The sequence below is a fragment of the Vanellus vanellus genome (assembly GCF_965231255.1).
Source record: "Vanellus vanellus genome assembly, chromosome: Z".
Lineage (NCBI taxonomy): Eukaryota > Metazoa > Chordata > Aves > Charadriiformes > Charadriidae > Vanellus > Vanellus vanellus.
In genome coordinates, this window is record NC_138908.1 from 37,413,156 (window position 1) to 37,428,869 (window position 15,714).

At 45.2% G+C, this 15,714-nt stretch overlaps 1 protein-coding gene across 1 annotated transcript in view; it reads left to right on the top strand.

Annotated features, from left to right (window-relative positions):
• LOC309683451 (neuronal acetylcholine receptor subunit alpha-7-like) overlaps positions 1-15,714 on the top strand; it is a gene marked incomplete at both ends in the record, with an annotated part of 67,359 nt that overhangs the window by 17,289 nt on the left and 34,356 nt on the right. The gene's annotated exons all lie outside the window — the stretch shown is intronic.

A 15,714-nucleotide genomic window follows, 5' to 3' on the forward strand; every position in this document is an offset into this window, starting at 1 on the left:
GTCTTTGGCTAAGTATCCTCCCTAAATGCTGGACTACATGCTTTTACACTTTGGAGGAGTGAATACCCTCCTAAAAGCACAGCGACTTCTGATACAACATGAGCTGCAAGGAGATTAATTATGTAGCTTTTTCCCATTCATTTTAAACAGAAAAATGAATTCAATAAATTAGAAGCCATGTGTTACTACAAATTATTAATGATATGTTCGGCTCAGAGGTATGCAGAATGCAATAACTAAAGACCATGTGCAGAGTTCAAAGGTAATATCGCTTCTCTTACTTACACTTTTTCATTAGACACTATAATGGCATTGGCCTCTTCTCCCATAATTTCTTTACCATGCACTGCAGGAGCCTGCCCTGAGATGAGGTTAGAAACATATAAAAGCTAAACCTGGAGGCACAGCCCTCTAATTCTCTTGACGGCAACATTCTTTTTCAGAATTGGAGATTTGAACCATGGAAAATTTTAACATAATAATCCAAATCCCTTTCTTCGTCATAAAGAAGGTTCTGTGTGACAAACCATGATATACAGAGAGAATTTCAGGGAAAAAAAAAACAAGTCAGGAGAACAATTTTGACCACCTTCATCCTGTCAACACAGCAAACAGCTGTGCTCCTTTCTTCATCCTACCCTTTCCATAGTCAGCATTATGGGCTGGTTTCCAATATGCTGTTGCTGTCATGGATGGAACAAGAAGTAGAGAGAGAGAGAGGTGCAAACCTCTATGCATTTGCAAACAAATTTGTCAGAGGTCTCAAATATTTAAACTTTTTAAAGGTCTCACAATCTTTCTGAAAATGCGTAGTGCACCAGGTGGTCACCCTGTAGGCATAAGCAGGCCCCTGAAAGTCTGCCCCCCCAGCATTGTACAGGTCCAGCCAGTTATGGTGTATCTGAAGGCAGGCAGCAACCACTGAGGCAGGGTAAGCAGCTTTCTGTTTTGATATGTTAGCAACTGCATTGAGCTGGAAGAAAGAAGAGATCAGTACTCACAACTAAAGTCACTCATATATGGAGGAAGCTCACAGCCCTCTTCATGAATGAAAGAGCAGAGGAATCCTCCAGCTAATTTCATGTAAATTTCAGCAAACAATTCCAGGTTTAGCAGAGGCATCTTAGCTCCAAAGATCTTGCCCCAGCCCTTCTTTTCCTAATGGTATTTTCATTCAGTACTTTGAAGTTTGTGAGTGGTAAAGGGGACTTTTTAGCCTTAGGGCTGTGACTGTACATTTTAAGGGGACTTTTTAGCCTTAGGGCTGTGACTGTACATTTTCAAAGTCAGTTAGTCATGAGGAGTTACATAAAACCTTTTTTTGAGTTGGGTTTGACATTCATGTGTGAAACCCGTCCTTTCAGGAAATCAGCATTTCTTTAAGCACTTTATCTACATTATGTCAATGTCCATTGCATCACATTTAATTCCTGTCTATAATAGGAATCATAAACTCATAGAATGGTTAGAGTTGGAAGTTCCAACTCCTCTGCCATGGGCAGGGACACCTTCCACTACACCAGGTTGCTCAAAGTGCCATCCAACACTTGAACACTTCCAGGGATGGGGCATCCGCAACTTCTCTGGGCAATCTGTTCCAGTGTCTCACCACACTCACAGTAAATAATTTCTTTCTAATAGCTAATCTAAATCTACCATCTTTCAGTTTAAAACTGTTACCCCTCGTCCTATCACTACACTCCCTGATAAACAGTCCCTCACCATCTTTCCTGTATGTCCCCTTTAACTACTGCAAAGCTGCTATAATGTCTCCCAGGAGCCTTCTCTTCTGCAGGCTGAACAACCCCAGCTCTTTCAGCCTGTCTTCATAGGAGAGGTGCTCCAGCCCTCTGACCATCTTTATGGTCCTCCCCTGGACTCATTCCAACAGGTCCACATCATTTTTGTGTTGCTGCATGCAGTACTCCAGGTGGAGTCTCATGAGAGTGGAGCAGAGGGGCAGAATCACCTCCCTTGACCTGCTGACCATGCATCTTTTGATGAAGCCCAGGATACAGTTGGCTTTGTGGGCTCCAAGCGCACATTGCTGGGTCATGTTGAGCTTCTCATCCACCAACACCCCCAAGTCCTTCTCCTCAAGGCTGCTCTCAATCCATTCTCTGCACAGCCTGTATTTGTCCTTGGGATTGCCCTGACCCAGGTGCAGGACATAGCACTTTGCGTCATTGAACTTCATGAGGTTGGCACGGCCCCACACCTCAAGCCTGTTCAGGTCCCTCTGGATGACATCTGTGTTGACTGCTCCACACAGCTTTATGTTGTCAGCAAACTTGCAGGGGGTGCACTCAATTCCCCTGTCCATGTCACCAACAAAGATGTTAAACAGCACCGGTCACAGTACTGAGCCCTGAAGAACACCACTCATCTGCACTTGGACATTGAGCCATTGACTGCAACTCTTTGAGTGTGGCCAATCAGCCAATTCCTTATCCACCAAGTCATTCATCCGTCAAATGCATGTCACTCCAATTTAGAGACAAGGATGTCGTGTGGGACACTGTCAAATGCTTTGCACAAGTCCAGGTAGATGATGACAGTTGCTCTTCCCTTACCCAGCAATGCTGTAACCCTGTTGTAGAAGACCACCAAATTTGTCGGGTGTGATTTGCCCTTTATGAAGACATGTTGGCTGTCCCTGATCACCTCCTTATTTTCCACGTGCCCTAGTATAGTTCCCAGGAGGAACCATGATCTTGCCGGGCACAGAAGTGAGACCGACTGGCCTGTAGTTCCCCGGGTCTTCCTTTTTTCCCTTTTTCAAAATGGGGGTTATGTTTCTCCTATTTTGTTCAGCGGGAACTTCCCTGGACTGCAACAACTTCTCAGATATTATGCATAGTGTCTTAGCAACTTCATCTGCCCGTTCCCTCAGGACCCACGAATGCATGTCATCAGGACCCACGGATGTGTACGCCTTCAGGTTCCTTAGATGGTGTCAAACCTGGTCTTCTACAGTGGGTGATACCTCATTCTCCCAGTCCCTGCCTTTGCCTTGTGCGAGTTGGGTGGTATGCTTAGAAAACTTGCCAGTGAAGACTGAGGCAAGGAAGTCGCTGAGGACCTCAGCCTTCTCCATATCCTGGGTAAGCAGGTCTCCTGTGTCCTTCCAGAGAAGGCCCACATTTTCCCTCATCTTCCTTTTATGACTGACATACATGTAGGAGGTTTTCTTGTTGCCCCTTTCCTCACCTGATCCATGGCTGCTCGGACAATTTCTCTCTGTTCCTCCCAGGCTACCTGTCCTTGCTTCCACCCTCTATAGGCTTCCTTTTTCTGTTTGAATTTGTCGAGGACCTCCTTGTTCATCCATGCAGGCCTCCTGGCGTTTTTTGCTTGGCTTCCTCTTACTTGGCATACATCATTCCTGAGCTTGGAGAAGGTGATCCTTGAATACTAACCAGATTTCTTGGGCCCCTGCTACCTCCAGGACTTTATCCCATGGTACTCTGCCAAGCAGATCCCTGAGGAGGCTAACATCTGCTTGCCTGAAGTCCAGGGCAGTGAGCTTGCTGTGCGCCCTCCTCGCTGCCCTGAGGATCTTGAACTCTACCATTTCATGGTCCCTGCAGCCAAAGTTGCCCTTGAGCTTCATATTCCCTGCCTGCCCCTCCTTGTTGCTGAGAACACAGTCCAGTGTGGCACCCCTCCTCATTAGCTTCTCTATCACTCAGAGAAGGAAGTTATCATCAACAAATTCCAGGAACCTCCTGGATTGCTTATGCCCTGCTGTGTTTTCCCTCCAACAGATATCTGTGTGGTTGAACTCCCCCTCTCTGAGAACCAGGGCTTGTGAATGTGAGGCTGTGCCTGTCTGTCCGTAGAGGGCCTCATCTGCTCCGTCTTCCTGGTTGGGTGGCCTGTAGCAGATCCCTACTGTAACATCACCTATCCCTGCCCTCCCTTTGATCCTGACCCCTAAGCTCTCTGTAGACTCCTCATCCATCCCCAGGAAAAGGTCCATGCACTCCAGCTGGTCATTGACATAGAAGGTGACACCCCTCTTTGTTTTCCCTGCCTGTCCTCCCTGAAGAGCTTGTATCCTTCTATTCCAACGCTCCAGTCATAGGAGACATCCCACCATGTCTCTGTGGTGCCAATAAGATCATAGCCCTGCAGGTGTGTGCACATCTCCGAGCTTCTCCTGTTTATTCCCCATGCTTACATGCATTCATATTGAGGCGTTTAAATTGGGCCCCCAATAAAGTTTCTTACTCTCTGGAGTGGCTGGAATTCCTTTGTGCTGCACTCCAAGTGCTCTCCTGCTGACCTGTGATCCTCCTCCAGGTTCTGGGCATCTATTGATGACATCGGCATCACACTGGTAGGAGTGAGAAGGATTGTGATTCTGCTCTCCCAGCAACTTTAGTTTAAAGCCCTCTTCACCAGCTTGAGAAGCCTTAGTCTGAAGATGCTCTTCTTCTCTGAGAGATGGATCCCATCAGCCCCCGGCAGACCTTGTTTTCTTAGCAAGTCTCATAGTAGACTAGTAGTCGAACCCCTGATTGTAGCACCAGTCCTGTAACTGTTTGTTGATTCGCCAGATCTGATGGGCCCTTTCAAACCCCCTTCCCTTTGATTGGGAGGACTGATGAAAAACTACCTGCACTACAGAGTCCTTTACTGCTGCTCCCAGGGACCTATAATTCTTCTTGATACTCATCAGACAGCTCCTGGTGCTATCACTGGTGCCCATGTGAAACAACAGCAGCAGATAATAGTCAGAGGACTGTACAAGGCTTGGTAGTCTCTCAGTGACATCCCTGATATGAATCCCCAGTAAGCAGCACACCTCTGTAGAGGGTGTGTCAAGTTGGCAAATGGGTGCATTCACACCTTTCAGAACAGAGTCACCTTCTACTATCACCTGTTGCTTGGCACAAGACAAAGCAACTGATGCACTGTTGCTTCTCACTCAGGGGACGAGATAGCAGCATCTATCACAGTCTTGGCAATGATGTATGCACTAACAGAGTGCAAATCTGTTCTTTCTGAGGACTTGTGTGTCCAGCATGCTACATTACCAAAACAGAGCAGGGTGCTAGGCAAGGTACCGGCCTGAGGGTAATTCATGCACTATGCTCCCTGGGGAGGAAACAAGGACTCCAAGCTCAGGGGAGTCTGGTGTGCCAAGGCATATACAACAGTACAGCTACACTCACTGGGGTGCTTTGCAAGTGGTCACTGCAACAAATGTGAGGCAGTTGATCCTGGACTGGTTTCCTTGTGGGAGAAGAGAATGCAAAGAAGATGAAAGCAAGTCTTCTGCTTTATTGTTACATGGAAGGAAGAAGGTGTCTGCTACTGATACTCACAAAAACTCACTCCTCACCCTTGCTAAGCCTGGCACATCTAATGCACAGGTTCCATGACATGCCTCTATAAGTCTGTTTCCAACATATACTGTATTATAATGTAATCAAATTTAATTTCATCTCCTGCAGCCAGATTGCTGAGAACAGCATTAATGACAATCTAGATTCACTTTGCTACATAGAGAGGAAAGACAGCTCTGAGGTCCCTCTGGTTTGCCCAATACTAGTGACAAGTCACTTGACTTAAAATCTCAGCTCAATTAGGTTTCCTGCTCCTACCAGCTTGTATTTACCTACACAGGATCTCTGTGGCTTTTAGCACTGAAAGACAGCCATCGTACTCAAAGCCAACTGTGCTTGTTACAGTTGTGGTAGACAAATGCAAATGAAGGATTTCTCTTCGTTAGGGTTAGAAGTTTTTCCAAAATTATATTATTTCAAAAATACAGCCAAGACAGGCCTCTTACATCCAAGAAAAAATGAGCAGAAATACGGCAGTTATAATGCCTGTTTAGCAGCAGGGCTCCGTTCAGTGTGCCTTGTCCTCTATGTGGAAGAATAACTTCATGCTGAGCTGTCTCACACGTATGCAGTTTATCAGGGTCAGTTTTGCTTGGAGCCTGCCCACCACCCTTCCCTGGCAGAAGTCAGGTGTTCCCTGTGCATCACTAGGGCATTTGGCTGGTGATCTCTCCCACAGAACACTGTCAGGCTCTGCCAGCCCAAACAAGTATAGATCACAGCCAAGAGTACCTGGAAGAAGAATTCTCTTCTTATTTTGTCTAAGAGCCCAGCCAGCTCTCCAGGCTAAAGCAATTAAGAAAAGAGGCATGACAACTAGAAAAATGACAACTAGGCAAAGACAGTGCCTCAAAATCCCCTTCCAAAAGCAAACACACCTCTGAGGTTTCCAGTAACTGTAGAGTTGTCACCTTCCAGAGGTTGTACACTGCTAAGCACACTCATTATCCTTGTTCAAGAAGGAGGGCCTAGCCACTATCACAGAATCACTATGCTGTCCCTGACAATGTTGTCTTCTGCAGAGCGACACCAGGGGTCTGGCTGTTTGGCTCCCTGTGTATGGCAAAGTCCAACAGTACTTTCTCCTCCATGTTCACCCTTCCAGCTGCCACTGACCCAGAAAACTACCCCATCAGCTGACAGGTTGTCCGAGTATGTAATGCCCCATGGTTGTTCAAGTGCTCTTGTGGAAATTTCATCCTGTTTCAGAAGGCATAATGACAAGAAAAAGGGACTGTGAGTGCCCATTGGGAAGCCACAAAAATACTGAAAAAAAAAACTCCTAACCAACCATAAGTCATTTTGCACTTCTAGAAGCTGAAAAATGCATCATTTTACTGTATTGTGGGCTGCAAAGCCCCCAGAAATCCTGTATCTAGAAAATTTAGTATGTACTATTTTGATTTGATTGAACAATGTGTAAAATGATTGTATATCCTAGAGACTGCAGGATCATCCCAAACCTGATCATGTGCCTGCTCACTTAAACTACAGCTTTTGTTGCTGAAGGGTGTCAAAGCTCTTGACATGTTTGGAAAGCAGCAAGACAAGATAAGAGAAGTTTAGGTGGGCAACAAAGAACAAAGATTCAGGTTTTCTCCTGCAAACTGGGTGTGTGCCTTGCTGTGCAGGGAAACCAAGGGAAAAGATCTGCACGTACTTTCCTTGAGTGCTCAGATACAGTCATTACCACTATAAGCAGCATTCTAGCTTAGCAGCACAGCAGCTTTTATCTTCTCTACCAGGAATTCATTAAGCTGTTGGGACTAGTTTCCACCAAATCAGAGACTGCAGCCCTGAAGGGATTTATGTTTTTTTTGATTTTGTGATTTTGGGTTGTTTTTGGTTTTGTTTTTGTTTTTTTTTTTAGGAAGTGTTTGATGAGAGAACAACTTTTAAATGCAGGCATCTCTTCACATCAGAGATGCCCTCATCAATCTGCTCAGTTCCTAGGTGATCTGCTCCTCAATTAGCGGAAAGCTCAAACTCAGTATCCAAGAGCTGGTGTGCATCAAGCTCTTTGCTAGAGAGTTCTCCATTTGAGTGAGAATTGCCAAAGCTAGAGGCTGCCTGTCAGTAGACTCCGTGCCATCAAGTGAGGGTGAGAAGACAGGACAGAGGCGATGCCCATCCTGTGGTACCTTCTGTCTGCCACAGCCCTCGTCGTATCAGTTTCTTCACATAATTTCTGTAAGATCTGAATGCCTTTAGCAGTTTTCCGTGGTTCTAAGTGCTTTTGTTTCATAAGCTGCAAGATAGAAAAGGGCCTTGTTAAACTGTGCTTTGTCATCTGAAGATGTGCTTATTCACTCCACCAACCATCAATGCAGCACAGGCACTCTTTCCAGATTTGAGAACTGTGGCTGGAGTCTAGAAGTGCTGCAGGGCTGCAAGGTGGCCAGTGACAGTAGTGGTCCTGGCAGCGGGGCTGAGGAGGGTGGCAGCCATCCATCCTATCTTTGGGTGCTGCCACAGGGGCAAGCCAGGCCATCAGCCTCCTAGCCATCCTGTCCTCTAGGACAGAGGCTTTCTAAGGCGGGTTCTGCAGGTGAAGTTAATGGCCAGAAAGTTCAAGGGTTAAATTTCTAGCTTTAATTCACTTCTCCCTTCCTAAACTGACTTTACAGCAGCTAGGTCATCCCCTCCCACCCTTCATCCCAGCATCATCACATGTCCAAATCTCTCTGCTGTATGTTATGTAGCAAACCCAGATCAAAAGGCAAGTGATTCAAGGAAACAAGTGTAAATATGCCAGTACACATAAGCACGTGCTCACATATTATTCCCAGTAGAGTATTAGTGTTCACTAGATTAAACCATAATCCTCATAGTACATCCCCTACAAATCTTTTTTTGGATAGATAACTTCAACGATGTAAGCGTGGCCACTCAAGACTAAAACACAGTGTATATGAAAGAGAGAGAAATAAGGAAAGGATTATGAGCAGGTATTCTGAATTTTATTTAATTACAAAGCATTGATAAGTGCTAGAGAGAGAAACTGACTCTTTCAACCTTTCTAGCTTAAAGTGTCTTTCTTTTTCCTCTCCTAGAGGGAACTTTGCATTTATTTGCGGGCTTCCTACATAGCCTTTGAGAGCTATGTTTACTCTCTTTCTCCTTGTATAGACCTACTCTACCAAACCACGTATCTTTCCAGAAAACTTTTTTCTCCACCAGAAGTTTCAGTCTCATCTTGTAAGACCAAATTCAGTGAGACCAGAGCAGAGAGACTGATGCAAAACAGTGTAACTGAGAAGGAAGACAGACTGGACATCATTATAAAAGCTGAAAATCAGTAATTAGTGATCATGAATAGTAGTCATTAAAATTCCAGGCAGAAAAATTACAGAAAACTTGCTAGACCAACAGATTCATTGAAGTTAAATCCCAAACTCTGTCTCTTGGTCATAAAGCTCAGTTAGTGTAACCAGTTTTGAACTCTGGCAATAAAAACAATAAATAAATTGGCCTCTTCATTAGCATAGAAGGAGCTTGAAAAGTGGGAAAGTCAGGGCTAATTGAACCATGAATTATTATTTTGGCTGCCTTCTAAGTACCAGACATTATCAAAATCTCAGTCCCACTAAACCAATCAAACACATGATATGTAAGTTTGCGAGCACAATTAAGTTAGGCACTGATTTCCTTCTGGGGTCCTTTCTGTTATGGTCATCCAAGTTGGGCATTTCCCAATCACTAACCAATTTTCTGCCTGCCTGTGAAAAGACTGTTTGAAGATGTGGGAATTTAGATCTTGAAGCTGTGGATATTCCTTAATCTTGGGTAACTAACTTAAGCCATGAAGGATTTTTGAGAGACTTATACATCAGCTGCCCAAAGTGCACAGAGGCAAAATTTATTTAAAGTGCAATTTTCCTGTTTATCACTCAGGAACTTAACAGAGTGGTAGGAAAAGTCATCCTTTAAAGAAGCACCAAGCTGCTTAAAATGGAAAACATTTCCCACCTCTTACAGGAAATGCAGCAGGGTCCCTAGAAATCACAGACTTCTCCTGGCCATGCCTTGCTGTTGCCAGGGGGCATTGGAAGCTGGCATGGGGCAGGGGCACTGCACAAATGGTCATCTTTCTAAAGCCACCAGTTGCAATAAAGCAGTTAAAGCAAAGTTGTTGGTGTGACCTTTAATTTAGTATTTCTTAGTTTCTCAGTGTTTGGAAAGTTAGTATTTTAACACTGTGTTCTCCAGGTATAATTCCTGAGAGACAGTGACTTCAGCTCCACAGTAAAAACCATTGTCCTCATTTTCCACCTGAGTCACAGGCTTTATGAGCTCACCTGAGTTTTGGAACAGGCAGGCCTATGCACTTTGCTGTGCTTTCATAGCAGTGTGCAAATACAGGAAGAAAATGCAAAGGCAGCCTTGCAGACAGCCTGAGTGTGTCTCAGGTTTGGCCTATTTGGGACCTTTCTCTACCCTTCTCCCAATGCTTTCCCTGTGACTTCAAATGCTGAAAAAAAGCAATGAATAATAAATAGCTTGGAACAATGATTCGTGTTTAGTCCGGTTTATTGAAACACCTGCTGGCTTTGCACAAAACACATGGAGGGCTATTTCAGGATGAGGTATTCACCCTGGAGAAAATACAAACCAACTACATGCTACGTGTAGATGACTCAGGGTTTTAATGGAGGACTGACTGCTTTTGGATGGTGACATAACATTCTTTCCCCAGGATCCAAGCATGTACATCAGTTCATCCAAGCAGACAGAGAGCAGTGCTGTGCTGGAAAGCCATGTGAAGCCTCTGACACAGCTACTGGGGTTTCCATAAGCATCTGTTAAATAGTGGGACAAAGCTGGTGGCTTCTCTCTCCCCAGACAGGGACTACCTGGAATTTGCTGGTCTTTGTTGAAGGATTTGTGGTCAAACAGTCTCAAAACCAGTCTATAATGTGACACACTTCTTAGCAGTCCTGACCTTCAGGCACTGCTGAGAAGCTGCATCTTGGAAAAATTAAATTCGTTTCCTAAGGCAGGTACCCACAGACCCAGACTGTAGTTGAATGTCACGTCACATATTCAGGACTGTCACATGTGCAGAACAAATTTGCCTTTTTTTCACCACAGCGGCAGTCTAAATTGGAAAATGTGGGAAAAAAAGGCAGGGAAAGCACAAATCTGTAGGCTTGGACCACTCTCAGTCGGCAATTGTATGCGTGAGTGGGAGGGTTGCCTCCTCTGATGCCCTGGCTGGAAGCAGAAACTGTCATTTCTTCTCTTGTTCCTTCCTTCTGCTCTCACCTTTGGGGGACTGCTCAGGTTCAGTACTTCCTGCAGTAGCTTTTGAGTCCAGGTCTTTGCATTTAACATCCATACCAAAGCAACTGCTTGGTCTCTGATGTATGGCGAGCCCAGGCCTTCACAAGGAACACATTTCACAGGCTTTGTTGGCCATGCATTATGTTTCCTGAGGAACACGGCTGGCATCCCTGTGTTTGCAACCTGTTCTCACACAGCCCTGTTTGAATGCTGTGCCTCTACCAGTACAGGGTTCTCTTGATCTCTCTGCACTCACCACAAGTATTTGCTCCTGGCTTCAGGGATTTGCAAGGGGAGGAGTGTGTTCTCACAGTGGCCAAACTCTCCAGCATGTAAAGCTACTACTATGAAAGCAAGTGTGTGCATGGCTGCTGTAAGCACCAGGTAGAGGTGCAGTAATACTCCCCCCAGAACCCACAGAAGAACAGTGTGGGTTGTTAGAAGCAGTGGGACCAGGCAGCTTCATGCTGCTTCCCAGTGCAAAGACCAAAGGCAGATTGGGCTGCTTCCCCACAGTGAAGGGACACGTGCCTCTACAAGGTAGCAGAGGGATCAAGAAAAGCATGACTTTAAGGAGAAGCCAGTGGCAACGTGGCTAAACCTCAGGTGAAATACACTTATCATCATCTCTAACAATTCATAGGAGAAAAGGCCCGAGTAACAAAATAAGAAAAGCACAGGAGAGCGTGGGTCTTCGGCTATTAGCTCTTAATGATATCCTCCTTGGCTTGACAACACTGGCCCAGCTGCTTCTTCATGCTGATAGGCAAAGAAATTCTCAGCAGGTGTCTGTGGATGTTTCTTCAACATTTGTTATTCTGGTGTACTTTTGTATTTCTCCCCAACATTTCACCTTGACTCTGGGCCATCCATTCTGATTTCTGTCTTTCTCCTGGGGGTACTTTGTTAAAGGCATTGAGGCTAAATACTTAAACATCAGGTATCTCTTCAAAGTTGGTGTTACCATGGCAACATTTATTCCAACCTTTTAATGAGACCTCTGAAATATAAAGACTGTCCAGTAATGCTTACTGAATGTTGCCAGGGCAACCCGTGTTTTCCTCAAACTGTCTGGTTTTGTGGGACTTCAACCATGCAATGCATTTAAGCTCAGTTTTAGTTAATCAGATGAAGGTTGTGGGCAGATGCACCCATCTGCATTTCAGCAACAGACACAATGCCTGCTGCAGTCCTAGACTGAGTGTACAAACATTCAAAAGTCTCATCAATTCCTTTTGATACTCTTGATCAAAATCCCATGTGGAGGTCAATGCCTCTGCTAACAAAACTTTCCAAGTCTCCATGTCAATGTCTACATTTATCTTGACAATATCCATCCTCATATTCAGGCACATAAACACTGTAAAAAAAAAGAAAGAAAGAGAGACAAGTGGTAATATGATGTGACTACTAAACCAGGAAGGGCTTTGGTATTTTTGTCCTAAACTATGCCAATGTGCTATGACCCGGGTAATTATGTGGCTGAGGGCAGTTACATTTTACCTAGATGTTGGCCTGGCAAGGGAGAATCTGTTCACAGTCGGCAGTGCAAATGTCAGGCAGGCCTGCATACATCGTAAGCTTTTGCTTGAGAGCAGGGAAAAGAAAACCAGCCTAAAATATTCACATGTCGCAGCATATGCACTGGAGCAAACCAAACTAATGCTTTCACTCTCCATGGGTCAAAGGTGGCTGTAGGAATAAGCAGATATTCAGGGCAGAGGATTAACTGGGGTCAGGCTGGAGATAGAAAGCAGAGAAAGTGACCCAGATAAAGAAAGGAAGGATTTAGAGGACAACGGTTGCACTATCTGGTGGCCACAGCATTAGCTTTTCTATCATTTTTGAATACCAGAAGCAAACAGATTTGTCTGAGCTGATCGTTTGCAACCCAGGGGACCTGCCAGGGGAGTGCTGGAAAAGCATCTCTGGGGGCTAGTGATCTGCAGCCTCACCTGGGATCTTAGCAGGGTTGCTTTGCAGCAGGGAGAGCCAGGAAGGAAGGCCGTGTTTGTGCTGACAGTACCCAGTGAGACAGAAACCTTACACAGGAAAACAAGTGTGATGGATTACTCAAATTTTCTCATGAGAGGAAAAGCGTCATCACAACCAACCTCAAATCCCTCTTCACAAACCAATGACACACCGTGAGGAAACCACCTCCAGTACTGCCCAAGTTCAAGAATTAGGTATTACTTAGGCAAAACAGCACCAGCCAGTGACCTCTTGGGACAGAGTAAGGCACGCATACTCTCATGGTTGTCCGTCAGTATCTTTGTAACATAAAAATATGGTCCCACCTGTGCCCAGGTATCTCAGACGTGAACACAGTCCACAGGTCATGATGAAGCAGCAGAAGCTGTGATTCCTCCACAGCTCTGGAAAGGCAAGGCAACCAGTCCACTCCAAAGGCCAAACTATTTCCTTATAGGATGCAAAGCTACATGGCTCAGTGAACCACTACACCTGCAAATATGGAAAGTTCCATAAACACCTCTGCCCTTAAAAGCCTCTTGCTCTAACAGGGGTTGGAGTCAGACTCTAGACTGCCACAGCCCTCACCTCCTGGGCAGCCCCAGCAGGCACTCTTCCCTTGTCCAGGCTCCTCTGTGTCCTTCTCTAGAAGGGAGTTAGCAAGAGACCTACACCTGTATAAATCCCTGCACAGTGTAAAGTGAACTTTGGTACTCCTGCAAATCAGGAACTTCTGGCAAGGAGCTTCCTTGTTTGGAAAACTTGCTGTTCCATCCTGAGATAAGAAGGACCCATCAGGCTGCATCTGTTGATCAGTGCTGAATATGGAAATAACATTTTCCATGTTTTGCTGGCCATAAAGCCAAACGCCACTTGGAAGCTCAGCAGCCTGAAGGCAAGGCTGAGCCTAGACTCTAAATGGCCATGAAAATACCCTGAAGTGACATTTTTTCCACCCAAGCTAAGAGAGATGTAAGTAGCCTAAAGCCCTGGTTACACTTTGTGCTTTTGCTGACTGCTGTTATCAAAAGGCGAGATGAGGAAGACCATGCTGAGTGTAGTTACACTGTAGATAAACCTGTGAGAACTCAAATAGACAAGCTTTCCTTCGACTGCAAAATAAATCTGAGAAGCAGGACAAACATGGTGACCACAGTAGACTTGTGAAAAGGAGGCAAAGTGTAGCCAAGATAATAAATTCAACGCTACCTGAAATACCTGGCTAATGAATTGCTTGGATTCATAGCTCATTACCAAGGTCGTTAGCATCTGACTTTGAACAAGGAGCTCACAGAGGTGTGATGGGGACCTGGTAAGAGCAACTGACTGTTTTGTGAAATACAGAAGTCAGCTCTAAATGTTGTCTTTTGCAATCTGACAAGTATAAACATACTATGTCAGGTAAATCCAGAGCCACAAATGAAAGGTTCCTCCTGACAGGGGGCATCGCCACATGCAGGACATGCACAGCTCTTAATCAGGAGAGAGCCTGAGCCTGGACCCATGGGTACGCAGTGGATATTCTCCTTAGGCATTTATTAGGACAACATATCTTGCATGTTGGTGAAGCTCCCTGGCTGGCTGTTACAGAACACTTGCCATGAGTGTTTGTATTCTGTTGGTGCCTCCACGTTCCCACACTTCTGCATTGTACCCTGAGGTTTGATTGCTGCAGTCCAGCACAGGGCTTGCTGCAGCGTTTCCTAGCAACTTTGTCTGATGCTAAAATATATTTCTGTCCTTCAGAGATATCCTTATCTTTCTTGTAATTTAGCTAATCTTTAGTCTATACCTGAGTCCTGTGTTTCTTCTCGGCTGTGGAAGAAAGGGAAGGAAACAACCAAATAAAAATTTTACTTCTAACTAAAGAAGAGTAGTGGTCCAAATCATAATTTATTTCAACTTATCTATAGGGAGGGAAGTCAAATCAATGCATCATAGGGTGGCAATTCGGGAGAAAATGGGTTGAAGGTATTTACACTTTGCTGTGGACAAGTGAGTCACCTGGGGCAGGCCATAGTTGTGCCTTGCACCAAGTGCCTAAGAGAGCTGAGCGAAACTGTTGCTTCCTGGTATGCCTTTTGGCGAAGAATGTGGTTTTCTTGGAAAGCGTCTGCATTGGTCATCACGGCCTCCAGCTGCAGCATCAAAACTAAGCTTCAGGATGCACCTCAGTCAAAGCTGTAGTGCACTCTGGAGAGATAACACAGGTTATGCTCTGAGGGGGAAGAAACACCTCGCCGTGGTGTAGGGACACCTGGCCATACAGTAAGCCAGCCCAACTGAGTACCCCAACCTCAGCTCCTGGGAAACGCAGGGCATGCCTGTGCCAGGCAGGGTTGTGGATCTGGGTATCTGCGCCACAGTAACCCTGCTTCTCCATCCCCACTGTGGCTGTAGCGCCGCGTGGTACTGCACCTGCAGGCTAACTGCAGCAAGCTGGGCACTCTGTGGCTCACCAGAGCATTTGAAGACCAGCTTAGTGAGGGCTACTTTGTTTCTGTTATGAGTCAAAGCTGCTTCCCCATGGCCTCTGTGTAAATCCAAACCTAGGGACTCTTCTGTGGCAGCACTGCATGAGCTCCCTCTCAGACAGCATTTGTGTCCTTTTGCCATGTTCTAGCTTTTGCCCAAGGGCAGCCCTTTCTTCCCTTTCATCTTGAGCTAAGCCACGTAACACCGGAACTCCGAAGGAAGAGCACTTCATCATGGTTTCACCATTGTTTTGCAGCAGCAGCAAATGCAATGTAAGATCTCTCCAACTGCTGCATTCTGTGTGGTACTGAAAATCATCTTGTTTTGACCAAATAGCTAGGAGGAAAAACTTATGCTTTTGGTAAGCAGTCTGATTGTCAACAGCAAAATAGAGCAATTTTCTATTATTTTTGCTTCTGTTGTTGATCGGTTATGATAAATGCATGAGGTCTGTAGGTTTAAAAGATAGAAAAGAGCAATTATTGTTTGGGCCATACAATGCAGTTCAGTGGTTTTGCACTGAGCTCACAATCTACTCCATAAAGTTTATGTGTATTTACCCCAAGAGTCTGGATTTTCTGAAAGAAACGGAAACTCTTCCACCTCTCATCAAACTGTACTTTGTCTC